Source organism: Cavia porcellus, unplaced genomic scaffold, assembly GCF_034190915.1.
Source record: "Cavia porcellus strain 051 isolate PalLab524CR breed Dunkin Hartley unplaced genomic scaffold, mCavPor4.1 scaffold_20, whole genome shotgun sequence".
NCBI classification, from domain to species: Eukaryota; Metazoa; Chordata; class Mammalia; order Rodentia; family Caviidae; genus Cavia; species Cavia porcellus.
The window spans coordinates 66,410,924-66,425,729 of record NW_026947503.1 but is presented as its reverse complement, the minus strand read 5'-3'; the positions used below and the strand labels follow the sequence as shown (position 1 = coordinate 66,425,729).

Genomic DNA, 14,806 nt, shown 5'->3' with positions numbered 1-14,806 from the left:
ATCTCAGGAGCTGCTGCTGGTTCTCCCCCTGGAAGGGCTGCAAGTGGGCCAGACCTCCACCGCTTACCAGGGAGGGGAGGTGCTTGCTTGGCTTCCCAAAGTACCTAAGTTCCAACTACCTGGGTCATCTTAATGTATATACCATAATTGTGGATTTTCTATTCAGAGTAAAAAGTGGTACATTATTGGTTCATATGGCATCTTAATATCCATTTTGGCTTAGATGATGCTATTATAGCTGTTTTGCTTGATATTACCAGGGTCACATAATTGTTGCTAGTAATGGGTATTCTCTATAATCCAACACTCAGGTTACATTTATGACATTCACAGTACTAGAAGACATTCCCAGAGAATTCAGTGTTGGGCCAATTACATTGCACCCTCCCCTCCCAAACTAACCAAGGTGGTTGGCTCTTGGGGCTGAGACAAACACTATAATTAGCAATACCCAAAGTACATCACTGAAAAGCAAGTAGCCAAAGAACTCTCTGTACTGTGAACAAAGTCATAAGTGTCCACAAACTTCAGCACAAAGCCAACAAACAAAAACAATGGAAACATGAGAAAACAAGATAACACCACGCCTCCCAAATCTACCAACTCCCCCAAAGCCAATCCAGGGGTATTGAGAAGAGCACATAAACCAGCCACTCAGTTTACTTCAAAGGGTAACAGATTAGACAATGATTAAAGTATATATATATATGTATGTATATATATATATATATATATATATATATATATATAACTAAACAGACAGTGGAAGTAATAACCAAAAGAATCTGGAAAATTTCAGAAGACATTAATAAAAAGCTGGAAGACCTAACAAAATGGTACAAAACATGACCAGGTTAGCAAAGAACTGGAGTCCTTGAAAAGGTTTTAGTCAGAAAACCAGGAGATTAAAAATTATACTGGGGGCTGGGGATTTAGCTCAGCAGCATAAACGCCTGCCTTGCAAGCAGGCAGTCGTGAGTTTGATCCCTGGTACCAATAAAAAAATGAAAAAGACAAAAAAAAAAAAAACAATTATACTGAATGTATGAGCAGGAAAAGCAACCAATATGAGGACAGAATTTCAGACCCAGAAGACAAAGATACTTCAAAGACCAACTCCAAGACACCTTAAAAGCAACAAGAGAGTATAGATAATGGACCCACCAACTGCTAGATGATGCAAACAAGACAAATCAGCACAGATGGCATAAAAAACTATTCACAGAAATAAATGGCAGAAAACTACCTAAATGTAAGAAAAGAACATACAGATAAGTGAGGCATATAGTAACACAAATAGCTATGACCAACTAAAACATTTCTGAACCACATTACACCCAAAGCACCAGAAGTACATCACACATACAAACTTTTTAGTCATGGCTATTTGGAGTTCTATATCCTTCATTTATGTATTTTATATACTTCATTTATTTGTATGTCAAATTTTTTGTCCCTGTTTGGAAAGTTTTCTGCAATTATCTCTGTGAAGTTTTTTTTTTTTTATGACTTTTGTGCTCTCTCCAGCTTTCTCACTGACTCCAGTTAATCTTATGTTGTTCTTCTTTGCTTCATATTGTAGCTGTTGGATTTGTCATGGTTTCTTGCCTTTTTTTTTATATACTGGAATTGAACTCAAGACCTCGTGCTTGCCAGGCAGGCACTGTGCCATTGAGCTATGTTCCTGGTCCTCTTGCTTTTTTAAGATATCTTTCTTGGGGCTGGGATTTAGCTCAGTGGCATAAGCGCCTGCCTTGCAAGCAGGCAGTCGTGAGTTCAAAGTTCAATCCCTGGTACTGATAAAAGGGAAAAAGACCAAAAAAAAAACAAAAAAAAGATATCTTTCTTTTAATGGTCACTAGCCACAACCCTGCCTTCTAGACCTGATATTCTATTCTTGCCTTAATTCAATCTGTTGCACATACTTTCAATGTACTTTTTAATCTTCTGGGTTTTTGTTTGGGTCTGTTTCATGGATTCCACTTCTTTCCTGTGTTGCGAGTTCATAGTTTCTATTGTTTTCCTGAGCTCCTCTGTTTTTTTGTAAATCTGTGTATGCTTTAATCTCTTTATTTTTGATCATTTCTTTTTGCAAGTCAGAGATTATTTTTTTCTGTAGCCTCTTCTGTTTGTATTTTCACTTCTGTTGCCATCATTCCAGAAAGTTCCAGTGGTTCGTTTCCAGTTGTTTCTGTCTCACTGTGCTCTGAGCTTGTCCTGTTTGGCCGGGGGCCAGGGTTCATTTTGCTCTGCATCTCATCATTTTCTATTGATTCATTTTCTGCTGATGCCTATAGATTTCTTTTGTCTTTTTTTTTTTTTTTTTTTTTTTTTTTTGGTCTTTTTCCTTTTTATCGGTATCCGGGATCGAACTCACTTATGCCGCTGAGCTAAATCCCTAACCCCACCTGTAGATTTCTTAAGGTAGGCAGCTGTATCCCTAGAATAGAGACTTCCTAGGAAATGTCTGTTCCTCAGGGATGTCTTCTAGATGTAGATAGTTCTTGATCTTTGTGTCTATCTCAAGAACCTCCTTTCCCAATGTATTAGGGATGAGAAGCTGCTATCTATTTGGCTCAGTACCCAGTCCTTTGGTACTTGACTTACAATTATGGTTATGATCCCACTCAATCATGGTTTTGTCATACAGAGGAGTAAAACTGGTTATAACAGGTATAATTTCCTGGCTAAAGTAGTACAGTTAGCAGTATGAACAGTCTCAAGCCTGCTTGGCTACTAATAAACTGTGGTAACTGTTAACCTGATACCTTTAACCATAGGCACAAATTCTGCATTCTATAACAAAATCCAACATATACCAGGAACCTGTATGCAATAATTTTTCCCTTAGTGGGGTGATTTTACCCAGTTGTTGAGGCGAAGTTTAAGAGGGATAGAGGACAAGATAGAGAAATGAATGAGGTCAGATATAGTAGGAGCAAAGTTGGAGGGTAAAGAGAGATCCCCCCATGTTTTGGGAAACTGGAGGATGCAGGAGGGAAAGAGAAACGAAGGAATACTGAAGTAAACCAGAAAGAGAAGTGACAATGTTTGCCTACATAAAAGTAACATAAAATCAAGTGAGATAGTTGGGGAAAGAGAGAAAGAAGGTAACAGGAAGAGAGCAACATGAAAGGTAAGAAACCTAAATTTTAGAGCCAGGCGTGGTGGTTCATGCCTGTAATCCCAGCACTCGGGAGGCTGAGGCGGGAGGATCGTTGCGAGTTCGAGCCCAGCCTGGGCTACAAAGTGAGCTCAAGGCCAGCCTGAACTGCATAGCAAGACCCCGTCTCAAAAAAAAAGAAAAAGAAAAAAAAAACCTAAATTCTGAAAAAAAGAAAAAAAGAGAAAAGAAAAAAATAAAAATAACCACAAAAACCAAAATAAGACAAAACAAAAACTCCACTGGACAGAAAAAGGAAAACCAATCTAACACACAGAGAAAAATAAAAGTAGTAAAATTCCTCTAGTGTCTATGTCTATAGTTCCACAGCAGGTCAAAGTCAGATTCCAGAAATGTGCTGTGTACTGTAGCCAAATCTCCACTGAGGTTTGTGCTGGGCATGGGGCTGATCTTGGCCTCTGGGTGTGGGTGCTGGGACTGGGCTTCTGTTGCTGGGGTTCTCCCTGAGCCCTCTGATACAAAGGCCCCACCTGCCCACTTTTAAGAGACTATAAATCCAACAATGCCAATAGTAAAAAAGAATGAATACGTGTGGCGGGATGAGCAGCTAAGCAAAAGGGAAAAGCAAGGAAATCAGCATAGGAAAACAATGCCATGGCAGCAGTAAGTCAGTTACCTTCCAGGAATAGCTTTTGACGTGAATGGCCTCAATTCCCCAATCAGAAGACTGAGATTGGCAGAATGGATCAAAAATAAAACCCAACAATATGAAGTATATAAGAAACACACTTCACATGTTTATGATGGGGCCACAATTCACGCGTCTCATGCCAGGCCACTTGACCCACCAGTGGTGTATGCGTGACTGTCCCACTAGATGAATTTCTAATAATTCTACTAGTATAAAGACAGTAAAAGTGATTAGATCAGTTTGTCCCACCAGTGGTATAAGCCAACTGGTGGAACAGTCAGGTACATTCCACCAGTAGTTCAAGCTTGCGGGAAACTTAACAAAAAATCCACAGATTAAAAACATCAAAGGATAAAAAAACAATATTCCATGCAATAGGAACCTGAGAAACGTAAGAGTAGCTATGCTACTTTTAGACAAAGTAGATTTGAAGCCAAAACTCTTGAGAAGAGACAAAGAAGGTCATTACATATTATTTAAGAGAATAATTCAACAGTAAGAGAAATTATAAACACATAGGCACCAAATACTGGCATACTGGGGCCTGGGGATTTAGCTCAGCGGCATAAGCACCTGCCTGGCAAGCAGGCAGTCGTGAGTTCGATCCCTGGTACCGATAAAAACGAAAAAGACAAAAAAAAAAAAAATACTGGCATACTCAACTTCATAAAGTAAATATCACGGTATGTTAAAAATCATACAAACAGCAATACAATTGTAACAGGGGACCTCAATACCCCATTGTCACAAATGGACAGGCAAACTAGAAAAAAATCAACAAAAAAATTCAGAGTTGAACTAAACCTTTAAACAAATGGAAATGCTTGATATCTACAGTGTTCCATCAACAACGAAATACATTGTGCTCAACAGCACACATGACTTTCTCCAAAACAGATGACATAGTAACTCATAAAGCATGCTTGCATAAATGCCAAAGAATCAAAATTATCCCAGGTAAATCATCAGATCATAGTGCAATGAAGCTAGAAATCAATGGTAAGAAAAAGCATAAAAACTATGCAAATGAATGGAAATTAAACACCCTCGTGAGCAATCAAATGTTTGCCTAACATAAAGGCACCTCGATCCCTGGAAGAGCTGAGTGTAAAGACTCCAGAAAGCCACTTGCCCACTTCCTCAGGACCATCACCAGAACTCTGATCCCCACAGTCCTCTGAGTCAAAGCACTGCTCCGTAATTGAAATTTCCTTTTAAAAAAATATGCACACAAGAGAAAGGCGTTTAGAAGCCAGACACAAAGCTGTGTGAGCCTCTCTTTGCTTTTTGTGACCATCACCTTTTTGCTTTTTGTGACTATGTGGCTTTGAACCTCTGCACTGCTGATTGTGCCTGGGCCACTCATGCATGGCAGTTGGTGGACTTAGCAGGGAAGATTGATGGTCTCTGCAGCCGCCTGTCCTCCGGAGTCTTGCCCATGTTCTCTGTTCTGGTGCGCATTTTAAATCCCTGTTTGTGAGTCACTGATGAACATTTCACCCGGCAAACCAAGTCACCCACCAAGTTGCAGGTTCAAGGACCAGAGAAATCGACCCTGAAAGACTTCAGGCAATTTAAACCATGTAGTTGTGACCTGAAACAAGAACTCTCGGCTCTCCTTGGCTTCTTGGTGGTTTTAAATCCTTCAAGAATCTATAAATTGTGAATTGGAAGCTTTCAAGGAGCAGCTGTCTTGCAGGGTAGGTGTCTGGAACCATGTAAGTGAGCACAGGAAGGTAAGTCCTCGCCAGTCTCTCTCTGATGATTGTTAAACTCGGCCATGAAATAGGTACTGCAGACATTATTAGACTTCTTCAGTAGGAAGTGATAGAAATCCAGTTCAAACTCAAGAAAAGGAGACTATCCCACTGTACATGGTCAGGAATCTTAACTCCAGCTGACACTAAGGCCTAAGCAACTCCAAGACTCTCTTCCTGGCTCTCAGTGTCTCTTCTTTCCATGCGCTGAGTTCATATTCTGACACACTGTCTCCTTCGGGTGCAAAAGATGCCCCTCAGTTTATGTCGTTGGGCACTATGCCTCATGACTCTCTACGTCTTCTGCCCCTGCTTAGAATAAAATCATCTACTATGTATGGAATGACTATGTGAAGAATTGTACATCTAACTTGAATATGTATTTTTTTTATTAAATGAATCTTGACATCACATCCATGGATCTGGAGCCACCTGTCTGGATTTAACCCTTTATCTATAAAACTCCCAGGTCACACTGACTCCTTCATAGCCGGTACCACTGTATGCAGTTTGTATGTATGCGTGATCTACGCTTGTGATCCTTTTCACAATCACTGACATCGACAAGGAAGGAACACTAGGTGACGTGATTTTCACCTTGCACTGGGGACTGGGCGGTGAAGGGGGCTCCAAAGTCAGAGGAGACGTGGGGCTCAGCCTGCACTGTGCCCTTGCTAGGTACCCTTGGTCAGTGTGTGTCTATCACTAAGCTCTGTCTGTTCTGGCTGGATCGGAGGCGACTTGGCAGAGGCTGACAGTGGGGCATTAGGGTGCATTTCTGCCTGGGTTCCAGCTGTGTAAGACACTGGGCTGTCTGATAGGTCTCTCGTGACTGAACCAAAAATATTCATATTAGCTCCTGGCCCTGCAGAAGCAGGCAGGTAGTAGCTTCGATCAGTCATTTTTTCAAACTATCTTAGGCCACAGACTTCCTCTCTCTCTCTTTCTTTGGTCTTTTTTTTCATTTTTAGCGGTACCGGGGATCAAACTCACGACTGCCTGCTTGCAAGGCAGGTACTTATGTTGCTGAGCTAAACCCCCAGCCCACTTCCTCTCTCTCTTTTCCCTCCTTCTTTCCTGTTCCCCTGTGCCCGGCATGGACTCTTTGCCCTACTGAGAGTCTGTGCCTGTGCAATGCGTCTCGTTCAGTCCAGTTAGACTCTGCTCTGCCTTTGCCCTGTTTCCACTGCTCTCGGGAAGGAACTGGGTGTCTGTCCCATCTTTTTACTGGAGTTGAAACAAGAAAGAAAAAAAGCCTTCACCAAAGCAGGGCTTTGAAGTTTGCCATCAAAGGATCTCCTCAGAGCGGCTATTGAAAGCTTTCAGCACAGACAGGCTTATAAAGTCGGGTGGTGGTAATTACCACCCCCAGGGCGTCCACGTGTGGGTCTAATTACAACAAAGGAGAGTCGACTGCCAAAGCTGTCAAGAGTTTGATCCAAGCAGCTGGGAGTTTCTCTAGCAAAGGACAAGAACCGGCCCTCCAGGGAACAAGCAAGGTTCCCCTGTGGAATATCTCACTGCTTCGAGGTGGAGCTGCAGACTTTCAGAAGCTGAAGCTGTAGCCAAACTGCAACAGTGCACGGGGGCTGTGGTTGGTGAAGGCCTCCTAGAGAGAAAAAGAGCATCTCACAAAATCAAAAACACATGCAGGCTGTCATGCAGAACCTTACTCCAATCACAGACCGGGTGTGATATGCACAAGAGCGTTGATGTTCCGTTGCTTTGAATAGCAAAGGCTCACCCTCACGGATTAATCAGCTATGAGTCCATTGCAGCAGATGCTACACAGTGTTTTGAAAAGGTGGGTCTGAGGTCTGGGCATGAAAAGTGTCCATGTCCATGATAGAGCAAACAGCTGGCAGCTGTCTGGAAGGAGCACGCATGTCAGCACGGCCACTGTGTATGACAGTGATGGATTCTGAGGGAGGGAAATAATGGTGCTTTATGTTTGGAAAAGATCAGCTGTAACTTTTATTTTCATTGCACAAAACAGAGCAAAAAGCAATAGGCTGGGCTTTAAAGATCTACAGTCACCTAGGTCCTCATAAAGGGTGTAAAAGAAGACACTAAAACAACATATATTAACGTAATCCTCCACCTACAATTCAAGTATCTTAGTGGCATTGTGCATGTGTTGCATGCATAAGGTCCTGAGTTCAATCCCCAGCACCGTAAACAAACAACAGATTAAATGTAGATCTAGACTCTCTCCCTAAACTCTAGTATGTTCAGAGGGGGAGCTTTTGGGAGCTGACTGGATCCTGGAGCGCTATATCTATCAGTGGATTCATCCAAGGATGAGTTTGCAGCTGAAGATGGTCAGGAGGTGGGGCCTGGCTGGAAGTGGGGGTGGGGGAGCCTGGAGTGGGGAGATTCCCTGCACTGTGGCCTGCAAGGGTGTGTTCTTTCTCCTGGCTCCTCCCTCTGTTTCCTGGCTGCCAGGAGCTGAGCTGCTCTCCTGTACCCTGTCCCTCCAGCATGCACGCCACTCAATAGCTTCCAACTCTTAGCATCAACTAGATCACCCCCAGACCACTTAGTACAGGAACCTCAGCTGAGAAGTGAAAGTTGGGAAAGACTTTTACATCCTAGAGAGGCAAGGAATACAGTGTAAGGTTAACAAATCAGAAAGAGATTTCAGTGAATCCAAGGCAAGATAAAACAGATTAACTAAAGATAAAGTAACTGATAATTTAAGAAGACAGCCATTGTGTGGGTTAAGTTCTCATCTTTCAGAGGGGGAGCTCTTGGATGATACCTATTTAATTTAAAAGTATTGATGTATAAAAGCAGTATTTGGAAATGAAGTTCACTAACAAGAGAATAAAACACAAGAAAAATGATAGCCTGGAAGACGAGGTCTGTGGTGGTACTGTAGTCAGAGTTTGCAAGGAGAACAAGACGATCCCGGACACATAATTTGTAGTATTATTTATAATGGTTACCCAAAGAGTCAAATACAAAGAAAGTGCAGGAAAGTCATCCACACACCAAGACCCAAAGAATCCAGCTAAGGGTGTGGGTCCCACAGCAGTGTCCTGCATGAGTTCAGCTGGAGGCTTAGGGCCATGACAATGCCCCCATGAGTCAGACAATAACTCCTGCAAGTTTGTTTCACAGATCTGGGCTAGGAAGGCCCAAAGTCAGTGGGGTAAGCCAGAAAACCTGTGCCAGTGGGGTGAAGGATCTGTGCCAGCAGGCTGAGGGATCTGCCCTGGAGCCAGGAAGTAACGCTCAAAATAAAGACCAGGGCTGTACCACAGCCATCCTCAGCAACAACGAGGTCCCGAGCCACTCCGATAATAACAGCTGAGTTCGTATCAGGAAGCCAGTATGAACAGCACACACCTTCCCCTCCAGAGCCAAGAAACAGTAAAAACCAGAGCTCCCCCAAAGTGAACCACAGCCATTCTCAGCCAAAGGGTGCTGCACTCCTCTGACGATAAGAACAGCCAAGCTGGGGGCTGGGGATTTAGCTTAGCAGCATAAGCGCCTGCCTTGCAAGCAGGCAGTCATGAGTTCGATCCCCGGTACCGATAAAAATGAAAAAGACCAAAAAAAAAAAAAAGTTAACAGCCAAGTTCCTATCAGGGAAGAAGCTAGACAGACTACTTCAAGAGCACCCACAGCACCAGGAGAGCCAGCACCTTACCTCTGCACATCTCCTTTTTATCCTGACAGCAGTCCTCAGGTGGGCTGTGCACGGTCAGCACCACCCTGATCAGGTCAGCTGGGGTTACAAGCTGACCACACCTGTCAGTGCTCCACAGGGAGATGGGTCTGCCAGACATTTTTCCAGCCCAAACCCTGCTGTAATGAGTTTTAAAATGTAACTTACATGTATCTTATTGCTAAATGTCCTTAAGAAAAAAACAGATTGAAATGTATCTGCGTTTTTATGACACCAAAAATAGATCAAGCAGCTCTTTCAGTGGCTTGCAATTTGGGACTAAGAAAAGCTCAGTGTATTTTTATAGTTTTTCTGTTTGGTTTCTAAATGGAGAGTTGGAGTTGATTTCAAACCGCTATTGGTTGTCTACATTCAGAAACCAACATTGTGAAATCTTCAGCATGAAGATGTTTGCTCTTTACTAGTGAAAAAACAAGTTGGTTTTTAATTATATTTTCTTCCGTATCACTGCTGTCTGAAGAACAGTGATTGTTTTTGTGTTATGTAAGAGCTATGATCAGAAAAAGGCATGCTGTAGATGTACTAGGAAATACCTTAGCTACCTGTGAGCTCAAGGCCACCCTGGGCTACACAGAGAGAGCCTATCTCAAAAAAAAGTTTTTTGACAAGAAGTTGAAAATTATCATTTTATGTTCCTTACCGATTTGTTTGCAGTGGGCAATGTATTCCTCACGCTTCCCTACTAGATTAAAGTAAAATGTACATTAACACAAAATTTACTATTTTCACAACTTGCACAGGTCGGTGATACCAGGTTGGTTGACTGCTGTGCCACCGTCCACACCATCCATCTCCAGGGATTTTTCTACTGCTAAACTGAAACCCACCTCGCCCAGTCCTGGTCCGCACTGGCCTGGCTACTTCCTGTGTTGCCCTCCGCGACTTGAGAGGGTAAGTCACAGCGTGTCTTTGGGTCTGGGGACCGGCCTGGCCCACGGCCTTCGGGCCCTGGGCCCATTGTGACACTGCAGAACACCTTCCCTTCTACACATGGATCACGGCCTGCAGTGTGTATTCACATTTTGCTCACTTGTTCATTGGCTGACAGACATTCGGGTTATTCCCAGCTCCAGGCCGTTTGCATGAATAAAGCTGCTGTGAACACAGACACACAAACGTCTGTCTGAGTTCCTGCTTCAGTTTTTGGGTGAATAACCAGAGGCAGAATGGCTGGGTCAGATGGCAGTGGTGTGTTTGCCTTTCTCTTTTTATACATTTGTGCTCTCGGGTGCTTTGTAACAGCCATGGAATGCTGCCCAGCACCCCTCTGCACCTCTGGGTGACCACAAATACAGGGGGAGGGGACTCACAAGCTGGGTCTGGGGACTTAGTCCACGCATAAGTGTTTGGGGCAAGCTTCTGTGTCCAGGCTGATGTTTCCTTCAAAAGTAACCCCTGCAGTGTTTTACAAATCGAGAGAAAGTGTTGCCCACGATGCCCTCTTGCAGGGAGTTCCCATCCTCCCTTACGGAAGGTGCTCAGGACCTCAAAGGCTCCCTGGCAGGAGCAGGAACTGTTGCCCACAGCCCACAGGCTGCCATCCTCTCCAGGGTCCTCTTTTGACTCCACACTTGAAAGAACTTGAGACCCAGTTTACACCAACCCCTTAGCCAGGCTGTGCAAGACCCCCTCTGTGCAAACTACAGGAGGTTCTGCATCTGCTCAGCCTTGGGCTTGGCTCCCAGCCCTGCGGCCTGCAGGGTTTCAGTATCATCCCATTAGATGAACCTGCTAAAGCTGATTCAAACCCACCATGGTGGAGGCTGAGGCAGGAAGGTCATGAGTTCCAGTCCAGCCCAGGCAATTTACTGAGACAGTCTCAAAATTTTAAAAATAAAAAAAAAAAAATTTTAACAGGCCAGGGTATAGTCTAGTGTGAAGGTGCTGGGGTGATTCTCAGTACTGGGGGGAGGTAAAACAATACCAAGGAGATTCACCTCCAGTCTGAGGAGAAAACCTTGCCAGTCAGTAAGGCAGCCAGGCACTGAGTGTGCTTGGAGGTCCAGCTGTGGCACTGGGGCAGTGACTGTTCCCCCCCAACCAAGGGGAACCAGGCATCAAGAAGCAACAAAAGAACCTCTGACACATGTGGACTAGAGAGGGGATGGGAGGGACCAGGGACTGGGGAGGATTTCCTCCCTCTCCGCCAGGACAAACCCTAAAGGTTACTGTCTTTCAAAGCAGCAGTGGTAAGAAATACACACTCACTGCTAACTATGCTGCCATCAGATGCCTGTACACACCTGTCCCATCACAGTCCGTGATGGGTTCTGCAGGGCACGAGGGTGGGAAACAGCTCACAGGCCAGGTTTGCTTTAGTAATTAGCAATCGCCTTCCCCAAGGCGCTTTCTGCTTCCTGCCCATGAGCACCGTCCAGGGATATTCCAAGGACACTGCGGTTCTGGGGGGCTACCGTCTCCTTCTAGAAGTAGTTTCTAGGCTCTTTCTATTCTGAACAAAGAAACTAGTCAAGACAAGGGCAAAAGATAAGAAGGTATTACATTAAAGGCAGGAAAAAAAAGAGGCTTTGCAGGGGCTGGGGATTTAGCTCAGCGGCATAAGCACCTGCCTTGCAAGCAGGTAGTCGTGAGTTCAATCCCTGGTACCGATAAAAATGAAAAAAACCAAAAAAAAAAAAGCCTCTGCAGAGCAAGTTTGGGCCAAGTAAAGTAGTAAACTAGTAAATTAGCATGAAGGTGGACTATTATGCAAGAAGCAGGTGGTAGAGAGTGCGGGGGGGGGGGGGTCTGTCTCTGTGTCCCAGTTCCTCGGGTGAGGTCAGGTCCTAGTGAACACTTGCTCGAGTTCTTCCAAGAGGGATTGGGAGACAGCTCCATGTGCAGGGTTTGGGGAACTGCTCTGGGCATGTGCCCAGGAATTTTGGAATTAACAGACCACACCCACTTTCCCACCCGGCCTGCCCCACCCTAATCTCCTGCATTAAAGGCAGGCCTGTCACAGATTATACAGTAGCACAGCTGTGAGTGGTTGGTTGGTGTGTTTTGTGATTAAAAATGCATTTCTATTGGATTCATGCACCTGGGGGGGGGGGAATGCATTTCTAGGGCTGGCGATTTAGCTCAGCGGCATAAGCACCCGCCTTGCAAGCAGGCGGTCGAGTGCGTTCGATCCCGGGTACCGATAAAAAAAACAAAAAAAATCAAACACATTTTAAAAAATGCATTTCTAAAGCTCACGCTCATGGACTCATGAAACCAGTTGGAGTTTCTTGTTGGTGCTCACATCAGTCTTGATTAGTGTCAGCACATCAAACACAGCTCTTTAAATGCAGGCCATGCATTACATTTATAATCTCAAACATCTCCTTTGAGGTGACAGAACAAATTCCTTTGGAAGGACAAGTTGTACAATACAGGTAGAGCTGTCCTCAAATCATACTGCTCAAATATAACATCTGAAAGATTCTTGCCCTAGTATGAATCACTTTCTTTATGGCGGTGGTCTAACATGGTAGAAGGCCAAAGCAGGAACACCTACCACTTCCTGCTGCTTCTTTTTTTTTTAATTTTTTTTTTTTTTTGTCTTTTTTGTTTTTATCGGTACCGGGGATTGAAGTCACGACTACCTGCTTGCAAGGCAGGCGCTTATGCCGCTGAGCTAAATCCCCAGCCCCAACTTCGTGCTTCTTCTTCAGCCCTAATTGCAACTCCCCTTTCTGTCTGCAGGCACAGGGAATTCCAATCAGTTCCTAACATGTCATCAATATCCACCCCGTGCGCCACTTCAATCACACATCATAGAACCCTCAGCCTCTCTGTCTGGTCAAAGGAGACAGCCCAGCCACCGTGGGTTGTGTGCTCCTTTCCACATCCTCGACTCAATAAACCTGTTCATTTTGTACTTTTACTTCTCTATTGCACCAAAATACTGTAACAACATCCTCGCCAGTCACGGTGTCACACACCTGTGGCCCTAGCATTCCAGAGGCTGAAGCAGGAGGATCACTGAGAATTTGAGGTCAGCCTAGGCTAATTGGTGAGCTTAAGGAAGCCTGGACTACACAGAGACCCTTCAAAAATCAATTAACAAAAAACCCCTAAAATATAACATCCTATCTGTAAACTATTAGTGCTTGAGAACTGAATCTATGTCCCTGTCCATCAAAAACAGGACTAATAGTGGGGGTGAAGCTCAGGGGCCAGGTGCTTGCCTAGCATGGCACAGGTTCAGAGATGTCACCTCAAAGAGTGACATCTGGAATGCCTTATGCTGTTGTATAAGGGAGATTCTGGTCAGAGCTTGGACGACCAGAAGGCTGATAGAAATCCTTCCAGTAAAGACCAGGCTCTGGAAGTTTCTGCTGGGAAGAAGGACTGCATTGGCTGTTGGATTCCAGATGATGTGAAAGTTTATCTGCATTTTGCTCATGTCCAGAGACTCTGCCTGAGAATGAGATTAAGGGGAGTGGACCAACTAATATTGTGGAAGAAATTCCAAGGCAGTTGAATGCTGAGTTGGTGGCATGGCTACTGTTTATGTTATTGAGAATCAAGAGCAATGAGCCTGGAATAATGATTTAAAATGCTGTGAGTTCAGCCAGAAAGGAAGCTCCAATAAAGTTGTAGACTGCGAAGGTAGAGGAGAGATCATGATTGCTGGGAAGGGAGTGGACAACAGAAAAAATGGCCTGCGGGCATCCCAGCCCCCAAAACTGCAAAAGCGAAAGACTTTGCTTTGAGGTGAGAGCCTCCGAGCACCACATTCCTAGAGAATTGGCTCCTCGAAACTGGATTCGGAGTGCTTGTGATCCAGGCACTTGACCCTTACAGCTAAGAGACAGACAAGCTGGGCTACTGCTCCAGCTGGCAGCGGACCTTGGCAGCCTTCACATGGTGCTGGTCTTAGGCACATGGAGAACGCAAGACCTGTGGGTTAAGAAAACGTCCACCTTGATTTCACAAAGAGGCCTGGGAAGACAAGCAGTGTGCTCCCAAGAGGACAGTGTGCGAAGCTATGAGGGTGAGGTGAAAGGTGCAGTGGAGAACCCAGAAGTTTGGAGGCCAGGAATGTGGGTCACCTGAGAAACCTGCAAGAAGGCAGCACAACAGGACCAAGAGGGAAGCTATGGGAGCTACAGTCACCTGCAGCGCCAAAGCTCACATCTCGCAGATTGCCTCAGTGCTGCACGTGGAGCCACAGGGCCTGCTGGAGTTTAGATTTGCTTTCTTTTTTTTTAAATTTTATTTAAGGAGAAAATGATAAAAAAAAAAAAGCAGAGAAAGGGTACAAGTTATACAGGTTTACAGAAAAAAATAAACAGTAGGAAATCACTAGTTAATGGATTACATATTGTCATCTTAGAAATAATGGTTCAAGTTACAAAATTAAAGCTTATAAAGTGGACATTCCAACAGTGAGACTGCAAACAGTTCTGTTCAATGATCCAATAAAACTCAGTAATATCATTATCTATCTTATACACTTAAATATACATGCAGTTATATTGTTTAGAGCACTTTCTTTTTCTCTCTTTTGTACAATGACAATTACACATTTTGGGTTTTGTTGCTCCCACAGT

At 44.2% G+C, this 14,806-nt stretch overlaps 1 protein-coding gene across 1 annotated transcript in view; it reads right to left on the bottom strand.

Moving 5' to 3' along the window:
- Positions 1 to 241: 241 nt before the first annotated feature.
- The window catches only part of Twsg1 (twisted gastrulation BMP signaling modulator 1), a 65,248-nt gene continuing 50,683 nt past the window's right edge, over positions 242 to 14,806 (bottom strand). Inside the window, exon 6 of the mRNA XM_063231978.1 lies at positions 242 to 7,181. The gene's annotated coding sequence lies outside the window, so the exon portion shown is untranslated. The remainder of the gene's footprint in view (positions 7,182 to 14,806) is intronic.